This window comes from Hypomesus nipponensis, chromosome 12 (assembly GCF_054491055.1).
Source record: "Hypomesus nipponensis isolate SF chromosome 12, ASM5449105v1, whole genome shotgun sequence".
NCBI classification, from domain to species: Eukaryota; Metazoa; Chordata; class Actinopteri; order Osmeriformes; family Osmeridae; genus Hypomesus; species Hypomesus nipponensis.
Genome location: NC_140372.1, coordinates 15916278 through 15935000, shown reverse-complemented (window position 1 = coordinate 15935000; position 18723 = coordinate 15916278).

The following is an 18723-nucleotide window of genomic DNA, read 5'->3' as shown; positions in this document are numbered from 1 at the left end:
CTTTCACTCACTCACTCTCTCTCTTTCACTCTCTCTCTCTCTCTTTCACTCTCTCTCTCTCTTTCACTCTCTCTCTTTCACACTCACTCACTCACTCACTCACTCACTGTCTCCCCCATTTCAAGTCCCAAATACCCAAAATTGAGAAAAAAACTGCTGGAGGTAGGGCGTTCTCATATAGAGCACCTCTTCTCTGGAACAAATTACCTGTCTCAATTAGGGAGGCTGATACTGTTTCGACATTTAAAACTAGATTAAAAACGTTCCTGTTTAGTCAATCCTATGATTGTTAAATGTGTGTACTTTCTATGTAAACCTGGGGTGTGCGTTTGCCTATGTGTGTATCACATGTAACTTTTAAATTGTAATTTTAGCTTATGTTCACACTGCCCATTTAAATGTTACAAATAAAGTAAACCTGTTATTGTATATTGTTACTGTAATAGTTCCGTTGCTGTATATTTTAATTGTTATAGTTTACTAGTTGGAGACAACGGGGGGCTGGTTGTTTTCATCCTTATTCGTATAAATACAACCTATTTTAGAGTTGTTTCCCCTGGAACAGATTTCATGTTCCAACCAAGGGGGGCTGTCGCTGTCTTGGTGTGTGGGGCTGCATCACATACCCTCTTAGCTTTGTTAAATTGCTGCACTAGTCCACACTTGACCGGTGGGGATCTCATTCTATTACGACTGAAACTGTTAGCTGCTCCTGGCATTCTCTAATCCCTGTTCTCCTCTCTGTCCCCCCCACACATCCCTTGTGGTGTGGGGGGTCTGAGCTGTCAGGACCTGCCTGGTCGTCGGTCTACCAACGCTGGACCAGGTCGTCAACCGGAAACCAGCCTCCATGACGGCCAACAGCGAGTTTCCAGGTCCCATCCAACGTCTATAAAGCCGAACAATGGATTTTTGGTGTTTCAAAACCCATTGACACTGTATGACTATGTTTAGCTTGTGTTCTGCTCCTCTCTCTTGCCAACCGTCTCTGGAGGAGGGGATCCCTCTCTGAATTGCTCCTCCCAAGGTTTCTTCCATTTTTTCTCCCGTTGGGAGTTTTTCTGGGAGTTTTTCCTTGTCTTCCTTGAGGGTTTAGGTTGGTTGAGGGGCAGTTCTATGGGCGTATGTGAAGCCCTCTGTGACATGCTTGCGTGTAAAAAGGGCTATACAAATAAATTTGATTTGATTTGAAGTCACTCACCTCAGTTTTTTTTTTTACTACTCTAGTACTCCACTACTTGTCTTTGAAAGTACACTTAGACTGCAAGGTGAACCATGAAGAGTATTTTAGAAAATGATTCCCGCTCCACAGTTTGGAATCTACACAATCTTTAGAGTTCTTTAGAATCTTTAGAAAAAGCCGACTTAAAAACTTGTTTCTTCAGAGAGTAATAGGATTTTGGTGGCACGGTTTGACACGTGATCGTTCTACTCCACTCCAGTAGCTGCTTTTTGTCAATATGGATAGATAAGGCAAACAGAGGATGGGACATTGCACGTCACCTGGATGACCTTAAATTCGGCCCCGACAGTGTTTTGCATGTGATACACTGCGGCTGCAAAAGTGCCTGTGAGACAGGCAGATGTTAATGTTTTTCTGCAGGAATGTTTTGCACACAGGGGGGCGCTGTTGAGCAGCTATGGAGTGAGACGTGCATTGTCTAGCTCCTCAGAACAATTTACAAATAACGAATTTAAAAAGGCAATTTATTTGCAGTTACTCGTTTAAACACAGCAATACAAGATTCCGGATCAATATCCATCGTGATTTTGAGTCATGGGGAAATCTAGGAGACGTGCAGCGGGTGCATCGGAGCTGGGACCTAGCTTGTCTTCGCCGAGGCCTAGCTCCCCCGCCTCATCCGTGGCCTCGAGTGATAAAGGAGACAGTGCTGCTGATAGCCCAGCGGGGGCTAGCGCGGCTAACGCAGAAGACTTCAAGCGTGAGTTGCTTTCCTCCTTGCGTGCGGACTTTGTTGACATGATGAAAACGGAGGTGAGGGAAGTGTTGAAGATTGAAATGGCGGCTATAAGGACGGATTTCCGTGCTATTAAGACGGGCTTTGATGACTTTAAGACGGCTATCACTGCTGAACTAGCAACACTGAACAGTAGCATGTGCGACACGGAACGTAGCCTGACTGTATGCTCTGTTGACGTTGACGTCTTGAAACGTGAGGTGAAGCGGCTTGGGACCCTGACTGATTCATTGCAAAACAAATGTGAAGATCTGGAATCTAGATCCAGAAGGAATAACATCAGGATTGTGGGGGTGCCCGAGGGCCCAAACAGCTGCTCTTCAACTTCAGTTGCTGAATTGCTGCAGAAAGCATTCAACCTAACCGATGCCCCAGTGATAGACAGATCCCACAGATCGCTACAGCCGGTGCCCAAGCCTGGTCAGCGTCCGAGGACCATTATAGCCCGCCTTCATTACTACAGTGACTGCGCCTCTGTATTGCGTCAGGCCAGGGAGAAGCAGAGGATCAAGGTGAAGGACATTACTATCTCCGTCTATCCTGACTACACCGCTCATGTAGCCAAAGCCCGCGCAGCCTTCAATGACGTCCGGCAACAGCTCAGAGGCCTACAGGGAGTCCGTTTTGGCATCGCCCACCCCGCCCGTCTTCGCATCACCTACGGCGACACTGAGAAGAGCTTCCTGACTCCAGAAGATGCTCAGTCCTATGTCGCACAGAACATCATTCCTCATGCCACTCGAGTGGATAAATAGTCTTCATCCGACCTACTTTCCTGGAGAGGCCGAATCTACACGGAACTTTACTCAGACTTTGCAATGACACTTAAGCAGTTATTTTCCACCGTGTGATATTCGAATATACAACAGCTCCCTGATGCCAATGGTGGAAGACAGTGTGAGTAGCCTACCCACTCGATCTGTTGAATTTTTATCTTATTGTATTTGTTGTGATGCATGTTACTTTCATTTCATTTCACAGACTATTTTTGTGGGCTATATTTTGACACCTAGGTTCTACCTCAGATTTGGCGATTTTAGCCGGATGCTACTATTATTACCGATATTGTGTATTATTTTAAGCGTACTTTTTTTGTTTTGTTTCTTTCCTTGTTTGTTCTTGTTTACACTGCAATAAGGCTTATCATATTTTGACTGTTACCTCTTTTGCCTTAACAATTTTACAAGATATGTTCTGCAGGTATTGGTTAGTTAGCGTTTTCCTGTAAATCAAGCACCTTAAATGTGCTTTCTCTTCCTTTACTTGGTTGAGATTAGTGCGATCTTCCGTTTGGGGGGGGATCTGCATAGGGATTTTGGACTCCCTTTTTTGTTTTGTTTTTCTATTAATATTTTTTATGCATGTGTTTCCACATGGATAAGATTGACAACGGGGCCTTTAAATCATCTACAGTCAAGCCACCTAATTCCACACATTTTTGATAAACATGACAACACCTAGTTCCAACACTCCAGGCTCTATTAGGCTCATCAGCTGGAATATTAAAGGGATCCATCATCCAATTAAGCGCAGCCGTGTGTTTAGTCATCTTAAATCACTAGGTTCAGAAATAATTTTTTTGCAAGAGACCCACCTCCGTACTAATGAGCACACTAAACTTGAGAGAGGATGGGTTGGACAGATATTTTGTTCCAAATATGGTGATAGATCCAGAGGTGCTGCAATACTAATTAGAAAGGGAATTCCTTTTGTACCGACTTCTGTAATTGCTGATGACAATGGAAGATATGTTATTGTTGCTGGCAAACTTTTTGGGTCCCAAATTGTTTTAGCTAATGTGTATGGTCCAAATTGGGACAACCCACAGTTTTTTACCCGTTTTATAGCCAAGCTTCCGGATCTCCATACACACTATCTGGTTTTGGGCGGTGACTTCAATTGCGTGCTTCACCCAGGCCTAGACAAGTCCAGGCCCAGACCTAATAGTGCAACATCTAAATCCGCTAAGGTTCTTTTGTCATTTATTGATTCATATAGACTTACAGATCCATGGAGGCATGTCAATCCTACAACTAAACAATATTCTTTTTTTTCACCAGTCCACCGTTCATACTCAAGAATAGATTTTTTCTTGGTTGATAACGGCTCCCTTCCATTAGTCTCAAACTGCAAATACCACAGTATTGTTATCTCTGACCATTGCCCAGTCCAACTGGATATGCAGTTCCCAAATAGTGTAACGCCTCAACGCACTTGGCGATTAGATCCTTTGTTGCTGTCAAGTCATAAATTTACCAAGTTCATAAATGCCCAAATTGATGATTTTCTAGAAATTAACTCGACTCCAGGTATGTCAGCCACTATAATTTGGGAATCCCTCAAAGCCTATCTTAGAGGCCAAATCATTTCTTACTCAGCTTTCGAGAAGCGTAATCACTCAAAGCGTCTCTCAGAACTGTCTACTCAAATAGCAGAAACAGACCAGAAATTTTCATCTGACCCTACACCTGAACTATATAAGGAGCGGCTGCTACTACAGACTGAGTTTGATAACTTATCGATCAGGCATACCGAACAGCTCCTATTTAAGTCACGGCAAATATTTTACGAACATGGTGACAAATCAGGTAAACTCCTATCCCACCAACTTAAACAAACAGCTGCTAACAGAGCTATCCCTGAGATCCGTGTGGCACCTGACACGACTTCTACACATCCCAAAACCATCAATGATAGTTTCAAAGAATTTTATAATACTCTGTATGCGGCGGAGGCTGATGTTGATATTTCGGAGGTTAGGGCTTTCCTTGACAGACTAAACATTCCCAAAATTGACCCAGAGGCCCAGGAGGGACTGGAAGCTACTATAACATGTGAAGAGGTCTCCCAAGCCATTAATTCGATGCGTAGCGGCAGGGCAGCGGGACCAGACGGGTTCCCCCAAGAATTTTATAAATCTTTTTCTTCAAAACTATCTCCCATCCTGTGCTCTGTATATGATGAGACATTAACAGAACAAAAACTTCCTGAAACGATGACACACGCAGTCATATCGGTTTTGTTGAAGAAAGACAGAGATTCTTTAGACTGTGGTGCTTATCGGCCTATTAGCATTCTTGGTTCAGACTACAAAATTCTCACTAAGATTCTCGCCCAACGCATTGAAACAGTGATTGCTAACATAATTGCACCTGACCAGACGGGCTTCATACCTGGCAGGCAATCTTTTTACAACATGCGTAGACTGTTTAATGTGCTTTACTCTTCCCACTCTGTACAGCGAGCGGAAGTCGTGCTTTCCCTAGATGCCGAGAAGGCTTTCGATCGGATTGAATGGGAGTACCTCTTCACTGTTCTAGATAGATTTGGGTTTGGCCCAGCATTTATTAAATGGATCAGACTACTTTATGCAACCCCAAAAGCTTCAGTTCGAACCAACTCCATAAATTCTGACTACTTCCTTCTCCATCGTGGCGTTAGACAAGGCTGTTGCCTATCTCCCTATCTATTTGATATTGCTATTGAGCCTTTGGCTATAGCCCTTAGAGCAGATGAGAATATCGCTGGCATTGAGAGAGGGGGTTCTTCTCACAAGGTTTCTCTTTATGCCGACGACCTACTTCTCTATATAACTGACCCGGTTGAATCACTTTCTCGGCTTATAGATTTGTTTCATCAGTTCGGAAGACTCTCAGGCTATAAATTGAATTTTTCCAAAAGTCTGCTTTTTCCTATTAACCAAATTGCGTTAGATATTGACTACAGCGACTTTCCATTTAAACTGGAACGCCAATCATTTACATATCTTGGAATAAATGTCACACGCTCCTACAAAGATTTATATGGTCATAACTTTAAACGTTTATTGGAACGTACAAAACTGGATCTAGTGAAATGGGGGTCTCTGCCGGTTTCCTTGGCAGGTAGGGTTAATGCCGTTAAGATGTCTGTGCTGCCTCGATTCCTATATCTTTTTCAAATGATTCCTTTCTTTTTACCTAAATCTATGTTTCGAGAACTTGACAGTCTTGTATCTGCATTTGTGTGGAATAATTCCAGACCACGATCAAAAAAAGCCCTTCTGGAAATGCCTAAGTCAATGGGGGGACTGGGTCTGCCTAATTTTATGTTTCATTACTGGTCGGCCAATATAGCTAAATTAAATCACTGGGTATCAGCATTTGAATATAAGAGAGGCCCCACCTGGGCCCTTATGGAGATCCGCCCTAATGCCGAGGTCTCCCCATTATCTATGCTGAGCTCTCCTCTACCCGTGGGAACTATTAAACGTTTCAATAATCCTGTGATAAAAAACTCAATCAGGATCTTGCTTCAATTCAGAAAACATTTTAATTTAATTGGTGCATGTGGCCTTATGCCCTTGAATCACAACCATCTATTTCCTCCCTCCCAGAATGATGCAGCATTTCACGTTTGACACAGTAATGGTTTGATCTTTTTTGGTGACCTTTTCAAAGATGGCATTTTTGTTTCATTTGAAATTCTTCAAAGGGACCATAATTTGCCAAAAACACACTTCTTTAGATATCTCCAGACATGCAGCTTTGCCAAAAAACATTACTCGTTTCCTGCCCTGCCGGAAAAAAATATTTTAGACATCATATTAAACTGGGACCCAGTTACCAAAGGAAATGTTTCTAGAATATATAAGTCTATCCAAACAAATAGTTTACCTTCCCTAGAGAAGACCAAACTGGCTTGGGAACAAGATCTGAGTGTGGAGCTCACTGGAGAAGTTTGGGAGCATTCCTTACACCGTATCCACACCACCTCTCTTTGTCTTAGGCATTGCCTCATCCAGTTTAAAGTTTTGCATCGTTTACATTACACAAGAGAGAGACTGTCTAAATTCTTTCCCAATGTTGACTCTACTTGCATCAGGTGCCATCTGAACTCAGCTACAGCTGGGCATATGTTTTGGGGTTGTCCATCCTTGACTACATTTTGGGGTCGCATCTTCGAAGCCTTCTCATATATTTGCGGCAAATCAATTGAACCCAATCCAATTACGGCTATTTTTGGAGTTCCCAATGAGGGTTTAATCATTACTTCGGCCCAATCCAACTGCATAGCATTTACCTCACTTCTAGCCCGCAAACTTATTCTCCGTGGTTGGAAGTCAGATAAGCCCCCGTCATTCACGAGTTGGATCAAAGAAGTGTTATCCTCAATTCCACTAGAAAAGCTCAGGTATAATAGGTCTAAATCTCGTCAGAAATTTTTGGCAGTCTGGTCTCCCTTTATAGATTTTACTATTGCTCTGTCTTTCTTAGAAATACCATAATATCTTTCGGCTCATACCTCTGCAGATTATTTGTTTTGTTTTTTTTGTTTCATCATAAATCAGTAAATGGTGTTACCTTTGTGACTTTTCATTAGACAGAAAACGGTGTTGTCAATATGACCCATGACTGCTTTGTTGTTATGTGCTGTTGCTGATACTGATGAGCCTCTTTTGGCAAGCTTTAATTGAATGTACGTGTCCTTTGAACTATGTTAAACTAACTAACTAAGTAAAAAATAAATAATAATAAGTGTATATGATGTGCAAAAATGTAATGTACATGGCATTGGATGAATGCCTGATTGTTGAATGGTTACAATTTTGACTAAGCCTCTAAAATAGTTTTATTCATTTTCACATGCTGTCATAATGGTGTCTGGATGCTGTTGTTTTTTTCTTTTTTATTTAGGGGTCCAGGGAAGGGAGATGTGGGGGGGTATGTTTCTGATATTTGTATGCATATTTTCAAAAAAATCTATAAATAAAGTATATAAAAAAAAAGAAAGATATCTTCAACACACACAAAAAAAAAAAAAGGAATGTTTTGCACAGATTTATGTCATTCGTTTAACCCCGTAAGACCCCTTGTAATTAAATTATAATGTCACCTTTAGCTCTTTGATTGCTGATTTCCTTTTTTGGGGGAAAGAAAACATTTATCCAATAGCTTTGGAAGGCAAGATAATAGGACCTATCGGTTATGTATGTGTGGTCGTTCAAAAATAATCTTATTTGCAAATGGTTTTTTTGGAGACCTAAAGGTGATTTTAAATCGGGTCTTACAGGGTTAAGTGTTGGCTATGCTTAGCTCCATCTAAGAAGGGACTAACCTTCCAGCCAGTTGAATGAAATATTAACAGATTAAGACCGTCTTTGACTCAATTATACCGGTAGAAATCTATAGTCATAATAATTTTCTAAAGAATACGTCTTTATTTTTGTACTGACAGTGTGTTCAACACACGTTCTCCTTCACCTTTATTGTAAACCCTTTGCTATTGTACAGGCCTGTTCACATACAAGTAATTATCCCATCAGGCTGGTTAACAGCTAGGTCTACCCCATTACACCCCTCAAGTACAATATATTAAACTCTTGACAATAACAGTGACATAATGTGTTGTTGCATTTAGCACTAACAAAGGCTTGTTTTAAAACCACTGTGAAAACAGAATGGAGGCTCTTTCTCTATACTCAAATTGTACATTGCCTTTGACCACCAACATAAGTCAAAGGCAAACCATCAAACAAGCCTGACCTGTGCAGCAAAGAAAACATGTCCTGGCATGAAGGGGTCAGTCTTGCTAAATCCCAAATCTAAATCCAGTCCTTTGCAGAAGAGACAATTTGTGTTCGTCAAAATTTCCTGGGGGATATTCCATGTAGTAGGTTCAGTTAAAACTTTGATTTGTTTAACCCTGAAAAGAGGCTTACTCAAAGGATTCCGTTCCAGAAAGAGTTACCAAAACCTTTTGGTAAGTTTCCATGGTAACCTACTATGTGAAACTAACCTTCTCGCTAGCAGGTTTTCCATGCCAAACTCTGCATTTGTACCTATCCCCCAGTGTTGCCAACTTAGTGACTTTGTCGCTAGATCTGACAACTTTCCAAACCCTCCTGGGGACTTTTGTTGGCAAAAGCGACTAGCGATAAATCTAGCGACTTTTTACGGTGTTGTTGGAGACTTGCTGGTGGGTTTTTTTCTTGCACAGATAGTTGCACGGGTAGCATTTGACCTCACACAGTCTCAGTCGCTTACTCATCTCTTTCATGAAACCCTTGCTACCTAGAGATTTTTTAGAAGTCAAAATTATATTTGCAATAATACAGAAAGGATTGGGAATCTAACACAGAGTTTAAAGGCTGGTTGAAGCTGTTTATTGGGGATGATACACGGGCACACTGTGTGTATTAAAAGGGTCCGTGTACGTGAGTTTAATTCCTTATATCGTTATAACGGAACACGCATGAATACGAAAAACGTTTGTGAGTCCTTTTTTTCGTTTTTTTGCAAAAAGATTTTGACGTTATTTTGTTTTCTCGTTTTAAAACAACTAAACATAAAACAACTTTATATTTTGATTTTTCTCACGTGGGTGGAGGTAAGCGTGAAATTCCTGTCATTGGCCGAATGTGTTGTCAGCACTACCTGTTCTTTCAAAGTAAAAGTTTCCCCCATCTAACTCGATTAGCCTAATATGGGTTATCTATCAGTTACATTTGAGGGTATTCACGTTTATAAACTTTCCAATTAATCTTTATTGACTTGTGAGTTCGCCCTTCCAACTTCATTCAATGCATCTAATTTTCTCGGGCCTACTGATATCTACAGGCTAAATAAACTAATGTCAAAATGCTGTAGGCTTAGTTGTGTTTTTCCATTTATATTTGTATTAGTAATATTATAAGATCACATCAATCAATTTTATTGGCCCCTTAGTGTGGTGGTGTTGCTGTAAATTGTTAGCTAACTGATGGTGCTTATAGATTCAACATTCCATTGAACTTCTTTCACACAACTGTAAAAATATATACATCATGGCAATTCTAAATGTGCAGAGGAAAATGGAATGTGCAACTGAAATGCAGGGATAGCAGCATGTGAGGTTCTCATGCACTGATGATCCTGTGCACCCTGCTCAGACACAGCTTGTCCATGCCGCTAGGCGCTTGACCTCCTCCCTGTAGTCTGTCACTGACACAGTTTTATGCATTCAAATTTCCCCCTAGTCATCATACTCCACTAATTGAATGGTTACTTTTAAGTGTCAAAAATAAGTTGCACTATTAATAATACAAAAGCTGTGTCAAGTTGCATGGGTAGTTTTGATGGAGAGCAATCTTCAAGACATGCCACACATCTTTCATTGGACATAGGTTGGGGCTCTCACTGGGTCACTCAAGGATATTGACCTTTTTATTCCTTAGACTAGTGTTCACCAATCCTGTTGCAGGAGAGCTCCCTTTGTGTATAGGTTTCACTCCACACGGCCTTAGCTGCCGTTAGTGAGTGGTTGCACAACTAACTAGCACACAGATGGTGTACTTTTCTCTGTTCCTTTGGGATACAACATTCAAGTACCATACAAAGTCAAATACATTTCAACACCTAACTGCACCTTCTCTTTCTGCATGAAATACTGTATCTTACATATATCCAGATACATGTGTTAGTTATACTACATTCATTTAGGAACTCTGAAATCCAAACAAACATTCATGCACTTAAACTTTGTAAAAAATGTCATTTCTGAAGAAGGGTCATTTCAGGTTTCAAATCAATTTAATTACAGACAAATGAAAAAGGGCAACATGGCGTTAAACTTGGAGCTTTTTTATATACAAACTGTATATGTCAACACTTAATAGGGCAACAAGGAACAGAGAAAAGTACACCATGTGTGTGCTAGTTAGTTGTGCAACCACTCAGTAACGGAAGCTAAGGTCATGTGGAGATAAACCTATACACAAAGGTAGCTCTCCTGCAACAGGATTGGTGACCACTAGTCTAAGGAATAAAAAGGTCTATATCCTTGACCCAGTGAGAGCCCCAACCTATATCCAATGAAAGATGTGTGGCATGTCTTGAAGATTGTTCTCCATCAAAACTACCCATGCAACTTGACACAGCTTTTGTATTATTAATAGTGCAACTTATTTTTGACACTTAAAAGTAACCATTCAATTAGTGGAGTATGGTGTGTAGATGACTGGGGGGAAATTTGAATGCATGAAACTCTGTGTCAGTGACAGACTACAGGGAGGTCAAGTTCAAGTCTTTTATTTGTCAGGTACACAGAACAACACAAGGTTAGACTGGGCACTGAAATTCTTAAGACAAGACAACGCAAACACCTGGCATAACATAACATATAAGTACACGTAACATAATTTACATCTATGCTGAGCTTAAATAAGTGAAACTTCCTAAATATACAGCTAGCAATAAATAATTGACTATACTAATACTAAAACTTCCTCAATTACAGATAACAATAAATAGTACACTATACTAACCCTAAATGCACATAAAACCTGTTTCAACCCTATAACCTATTTTGACCTAAGTGGAGTACAGTACAATAGTGCAAATTTGCAGATCAGTGACTATGTCAATGACCATACAGGAGCCTGGTGGCGAGGTACAGTGAGGTACAGTAGTGCAATGTTACTGATAGTGCAACCAGTAGCTGAAAGTGACAGAGTATAAGTGACTAGTGTGCAGTAAATCAATGTCCACATCCGTGTCCATTCAGAAGCCTGATGGCCCTTGGGTAGAAACTGTTGTCCGGTCTGCGTGTGCGCAACCGGATGCTGCGGTAATGCCTGCCAGAAGGCAACGGGGTAAAGAGACTGAAGGATGGGTGGGAACAGTCTCTTACAATCCTGCAGGCTTTCCTTAGGCAACGTGTGTGGTAGGTGTCCTGTAGGGCTGGGAGCTTCCTGCCGATGATGAACTCAGCAGAACGGACCACACTTTGTAGGGCCTTGCGGTCCCTGTCTGTGCAGCTCCCATACCACACTGTAATGCAACCGGTCAGAATGCTCTCTATAGTGCATCTGTAAAAGTTAATGAGGATGACTGAGTCCATACCAAACTTCTTCAGTCTCCTCAGGAAGAAGAGGCGCTTACGGGCCGCTTTGACCACCTTGTCCGTATGAACAGACCAGGTGAGGTCGTTGCTGATGTTCACCCCGAGGAACTAGAAGCAGCTGATCTTCTCCGCTTCCGATCCATTGATGAGTAGGGGTCCATGCTCCTCCTCCTGCCGCCTATAGGTCAAGCGCCTAGCGGCATGCATAAACTGTGTCTGAGCAGGGTGCACAGGATCATCAGTGCATAAGAACCTCACATGCTGCTATCCCTGCATTTCAGTTGCACATTCCATTTTCCTCTGCACATTTATATTTTTACAGTTGTGTGAAAGAAGTTCAATGGAATGTTGGATCTATAAGCACTATCAGTTAGCTAACAATTTACAGCAACACTACCACACTGAGGGGCCAATAAAATTGATTGATGTGATTTTATAATATTACTAATACAAATATAAATGGAAAAACACAACTAAGCCTACAGCATTTTGACATTAGTTTATTTAGCCTGTAGATATCAGTAGGCCCTAAAAAATTAGATGCATTGAATGAAGTTGGAAGGGTGAACTCCCAAGTCAATAAAGATTAATTGGCAAGTTTATAAACGTGAATACCCTAAAATGTAACTGATAGATAACCCATATTAGGCTAATCGAGTTAGATGGGGGAAACTTTTACTTTGAAAGAACAGGTAGTGCTGACAACACATTCGGCCAATGACAGGCATTTCACGCTTACCTCCACCCACGTGAGAAAAATCCAAATATAAAGTTGTTTTATGGTTTGTGTTTAAAAAACGAGAAAACAAAATAACACGTCAAAATCTGTTTTTTCGTTTTTGCAGAAAAACGAAAAAACGGACTGACAAACGTTTTTCGTATTCATGCGTGTTCCGTTATAAGGATATAAGGAATTAAACTCACGTACACGGACCTAAAAGGCTGAGTTATACACCAACCATTAAGACATCGAAAACCACTTGGCAACTCAGAAAAAGGGTAAAAACCCTACAACACTTCCACTCAAAGGAAGCTGGATCCGTGCAAATCCGTTTCAAAACCAAATCGGAAAAACAAATTTGTTTTTTGGTTTTTCTGTTATAAACCAGAACGGAAAAAACAGGGAAAAAGAACAACAGAAATCACTAGTTCTGTAGTGGCTTTTCTGTTTTAAAACCAAAAGGGAAAACAGAAAAACAATGCATATAAATTCACTTCAAGTTTGGGTTTCCCCACAAATGCAATGCGTGGAACTTTTTCCGCCAAAATCACCAAAGTCCCATCCTAATAAGAATACTAACAAATACTTTTTGTTAGTATTCCTATTATTATTATATTTCTCCGCTAAACAATAATATATCTAATATCTAATAAGAATACTAACAAATACTTTTTGTTAGTATTCCTATTATTATTATATTTCTCCGCTAAACAGCTCAAAAAGTCCTGGACCTGATTTGTTACAATTTGGCCCAATGATACAACAGGTCCATCACTACTCCCACATGGCTAGTGGCCCATGTGTGCCACTATAGGTGGCGCTATAAAACACGCCCAAAGTCTACGTGATTTTCCCAGCGCCCCATTATTCCATAATGTCTGAAAATTTGTATACATGCCTTATTTCTCATGGGGAACAAAAAAGCCTCAAGAACCCATAGGGTCCGCCATGATAGATTTAGCTGTACTGTCCAAATTTGGTACAACCTTCAAAACCCTTGTCCTCATGAACCATAGATCCAATCAACTTGAAATTTGTTACAGATGCGTAGAATGTCTTTACATAGGGTGCCATGGAATAAGAAATACAATACAAAATGGCTGAAAGAAGTGTATTTATGTAAATGTCCAAATTGCCTCAATATTTTTTTTGTTAATAAATCAAATATAATTTTGACTGTTTTTCAAACCTAATAGGGTTCAAGACGACATCAAACCTAATAATTTCAATTCGACATCACTCTCTAGTACCATAGACAATTTCACCTTGGTTTGTCAATATATGATTGAATTCAATTGAATTGCTCCACAGTACGCACGCTCCAAATTCTCACAGACTCATCCTGCCCCTTGACACTAGGGTGATGTTGGAGAAATTAAGGATGTGATGTTATATTCTGTAAATACTGGTGCTATCATTCCTTGCCAGCAGAGAACCCCTTCCTCACTTGACCTATAGATGATACTAGGCTTACGTGGACAAACTGACCTAAGTTGACCATTAGCATACTAGAGGTTCAATAAATGTGTTAACCTTATCTGTGTTGAGTGAATCATAGGTCAAACCTAGGGTCAGGGAACTCTGTAAGTTTCCAGGTGCACACACACTCTGTCTATGGGGTCGATCATATTGACAGCTGATATGCTGAGGAGGGGACTTCTCACCAATCAATGGTGTACCTGAAGACTGGGGAGTTAGACAAACTTTGTATTGCGATCAGACTTTGTCTCCTTGCTGGCAAGCATTAAACTATTGTACTTTATTTGAATCTGACGACTCTGTGCATTACTTTAGAAATTATCTTAACAGTGACCCCTTGTTCCGCACGTCGCACATTGAAATGCTGTGCTATACAGCGCAAAGAGGGACAGGTGGTCAACTTACTTGACATGCGTGCGAGCTTGGCGAGACACACACACATCCTTTCTGGAAATGGTGTGCTGACCAAGCCTCACCCTCATTTCGCTTCCAATCGCAGCTCGCCGTTACGAATATAAATTATTTTTTGGCGGCCATTGTTGTTTTCAACTGGAATCACCTGAAAGCCGTGTCTGAGGCAGCCACGTTCGGTAAGTCCTATTTTTACACATTTTAAGCTAGAATCAATGATTGGGTTCGTGAAAGTACACTACTCTTAAATTATTGAGAAGGTTTGAGCACTTTGAGACCTTAAGATAATGAGTTCGAAGTGACGGAAAACCGAACTCGAAAAGTAGCTAGCTTTTTCCCTCTGTGTAATTACAGTACTGAATCATGTAGGTTAGCATCTCGGCGAATTCATCAAAAAGCTAGAGGAGGGCAGCTTTTAGGAGAACAAGCAATTCCCCACAGACCTGTCGGCTCAGATTTTTGATTTGGCTCGTAAAAGTCTTTGTAATAAGCCTATGCGCCAGGCAGACCGCATAGGCAGCCATGTTTTGGTCGCGTCATGTTCATAAGTTCACCATTTCACAGTTCGGTCAACACCAAAAATGTCGAGGAGGGCACCCTTTAGGAGATGTGGGAATTGTGCTTTTAGCCAGATGCTCCGATTATTTTTGTGATTTGTGGAAAACTTGCAAGTGGAGTGAGACTGCGTCCCGGGGGTACATTGTTTTGACTTAGCCTCACTGACAGACTCAGCTCGCTCACTCACTGGCAGTGTAAACAATATCGTATTCACTAAATTCTAGTCCTAAAACGTCAGGGAGGGCTGCTTTTTGTAGACAAGAGTCTGCTGAAGATAGCCAGTATATATGATCTTTCAAAACAAGCCTATTTCATTTGTAATTTTCCTGAGAAAGCGACCTACGTTAGCCAGGCTAATTTCACTCGGTCAGCGTATTTAAAGGTCTCTGACAGTCAGAATCACTGTTGACAGGCAAAGGGCGAGTTGTTGGTCTTTAAATAAATAACCACTCTCTAGCTGGACAGCTTCTCTTCAGCCCTGACCCCAGGATGGCTTCGTCCAGCTGGCCTGCTCTGCCTGCCTGCATGCAGGCTCTGCTTGCCAGCCCTCCAGGGACGGACAGTACAATACAAAATGGCTGAAAGGGGTGTATTTATGTAAATGTCCACATTGCCTCAAATCTTTGTGATACTGATTATTTATTTAGTTAAACAGGTGTCCAGGTACACCACAGTATGACTAGCTGTATAGTCAAAATAGTAACGGTAATGTTTCATTCTGAGGGGATTCCTGCACAATAGCTAAAACTGGCTCTTTTTTCATTTAACTGGCAAGTTTTCCTTTTCACATGGTAGTTGCTATGGCTCAGGGGTATTGACAATTGCGGTGGACATTTGAGAATGAATACACCCAAAGCTGCTAGAATGTAGTAAGTATTTATTGAATATAGCTTTTTGCATAAAGGACCTGACACACACAGCGGACATTGGGTAGTCTGTCGGCATCTGATGAAACATTCTCCAGAGACAGGCTTTTTATACATGGAGATACAGCTGTAGCCACCTGCACACATCAGTGTCTTTTTCATATTATTAGCACAAAGTATCAATACAAAAGGCTACAGTTTTCTCAGAAACATTCTAGAAAGTCACTAAATTATATATATTCACTACAACAGCTTGATTGATGGAAAGATAAACATTTCTTGTTTAGAACAGACAATAAGTCAGTCTTTTCAAAGGTATTTAATTTACTTAAATGTTTAGTTTAATTGTTTATTTTATAGTTAATATAAAGGTGAATTGCCTTTCGTAATTAAAAACTATGAAAGTCATGATTTGCTTGCTCTATAGAAAGTCAACACAATTGATTGTTGGTTTCACTTGTTGCTTGTCTACCCTTTTGGTATGGCATTTACTAGGTAGTCTACTGTTGGTATTATAGGCTTGTGTGCTGTCAGTTATGTATTTTTTCTTACTGTGCTTCCACATGCCAAAGAAAAATGTAATGTATGCATTTGAATATTAATAAAGTTCAGTTGTTTTACTATGTCTGGCCATTAAATCCATAGACATAATAAAGAATGTCTATTATTAAATCATTAAGTGACCTAAAAATAGGTGTGAAGCCTGGTCATTTCCGGTTGTTTTCTGCCACGAGGTATGAAGGCAAACAAGCATCTAAGAGAAGCAACTACTAAATCAAAGTAAGTCATCACAAATTATGCATACAACTTAAATATATTATATATATAGTCAACAGTGAATGAGTTTGTTAGGCTACTAGCGTAAAGCTAAGTTTGGTAATAATTTCAGTAGACCCTAACCGTTGTTTGGCCAAACGAGAACTGAACGTTATGAGCTAGCCTAGCCGTTGTTAGGTTCAGTTTTTCATGTTTTTTCGGCAAGATGATACAATCTCAACGTTTCATATGTTTAAGATATAATTGAAAGAGGCACATAGTAGTACTATACAAATTTATTCGAAGGGTAGTGAGTTAGGTAGTCTGCGTTAGTCATTAAACTGAGTAGGATACCTGTTTAGTAGGCTTTGCATACTAATGTGCCATCGAAACCCAGAAACCACAGAGCCCCCCGATATATCAAACCCCAATTTACCCCCTGATTGTAACTTGTCAGAGTTATATCTGTGATTCAGATTGTAGCCTGTTGCAACATTTCTTAAAAGGTCTTAACAGCAGAGGTATTGTAGTCGAAAGGGAATGGGTCTCAATTGTTTCGTTACCTGGGCTTGCATGATTAAGTTAATGACTTGTGTATAGTGTTAGCTAGCTTTCAGCCATGGAGTGCATTTTATTAACACAGTGAATGAAATAGTTAGTACTGTTTAACCAACACGGTTGAATTTAGTAGGTTTAGTTTGATTTGTTACCAACGTGGGACAACAAGACTTCTCAGACATCACTCATGGTTCCCAACAGTTGGTGTGTAGCAGAGAGGATAGAGAGACTGACTTGTAACCTTACGCTAATGAGTTCAAATCCCCATTCAGCCTATTGTTGTTGGCCAAACATGAAATCGTTTTGCTTCTACATTGTACACTTTTATAATATTTTGAGGAGGAACCCGCATCACTGCTTGCAGCTACATTTTTTTTTATATATTTGTTTTTCTTGCCTTTGTCTCTCATTGAAGAATGAAGTTGTATGGAGGTCGATGTGGAGGGGTGATGGAGGTCGATGGGTGGTTGTAAAATAAAATAAATGTATAAATGTATATCTTGAATGGGCTCTGAGAGCCCTCCTTGTGTCTTGCTTCTCTAACATTACACATTTGTGGTTGAGATTGAGTGACTGCAAAAGCCGTAGCAATTAGAATAGAATATAACTTCAATTTTCCAGAACTCAGGCATGTGTAGTATTTACAGGTATAAGAAAGCTGATCTGATCAACTGACATGGTCAATGTTTTGAGTCATGTTTAACACAAAACAGTTCATCCTAGCATGCCCATCCACACTAAAGGAAGCATCCTCATGCAGTCCATCCACCATAGAGGTTCACCACCAGCAGCAGAAGAGACGGAAGCGGTGGATCCTCCGCAGACCCATCCATCCCACATCACACAAAGAAAACGTGATGATGACATGAAATAAAATACTTTTGTCATTATTTTGTCAGATAACTTTTGATATTCATGTATAATAGAGCATAGTACAAAATAATGAAATTAATCAGAGAATATGTACATTGAATAAGTATTTTGACCGGGGAGAAGACAGAACCCTGTGTGTGTGTGTTAGGAATTTAATTATCTGCAGTATGAATCAAGGATTAACTCATGTTGAGGAAGTTGAATACCCAGCAGACGTGGTTACATTCAGTTAAAGGCACTAGAGATATTCCACAAACACAAGCCTAGCATGTGCTTTTAGTTTTTCCAAATGGGAGTGCATGATGCAGCAATGTAAGGGCAGCATCATCTAGACTTCTACTCTTCATGTAAGAAAACTGGAGTTGATCTGCCAGGTACTGGACTGTCTCTTGTAGTTGCAAAAGTATCAGACATTCAAAACTCTTCATCACCACTGATGTAAGAGCTACAGGTCGTAAGTCATTGGGAAGTTTTGGTCTGCCCTTCTTTGGAACAAGGCAGATGGCAGAGGTCTTCCACAGAGATAGAACTGTGTGTTCCTCCAAGGACCAGTTGAACAGTTCACAGAAGACAGGGCCAGTTGTTTGTATTAGGTATCCAGGAGCTTGTTATTTCTGATGTTCTCAGGACATAATGCTTTGTTGACTTTGGAACTTTAGTG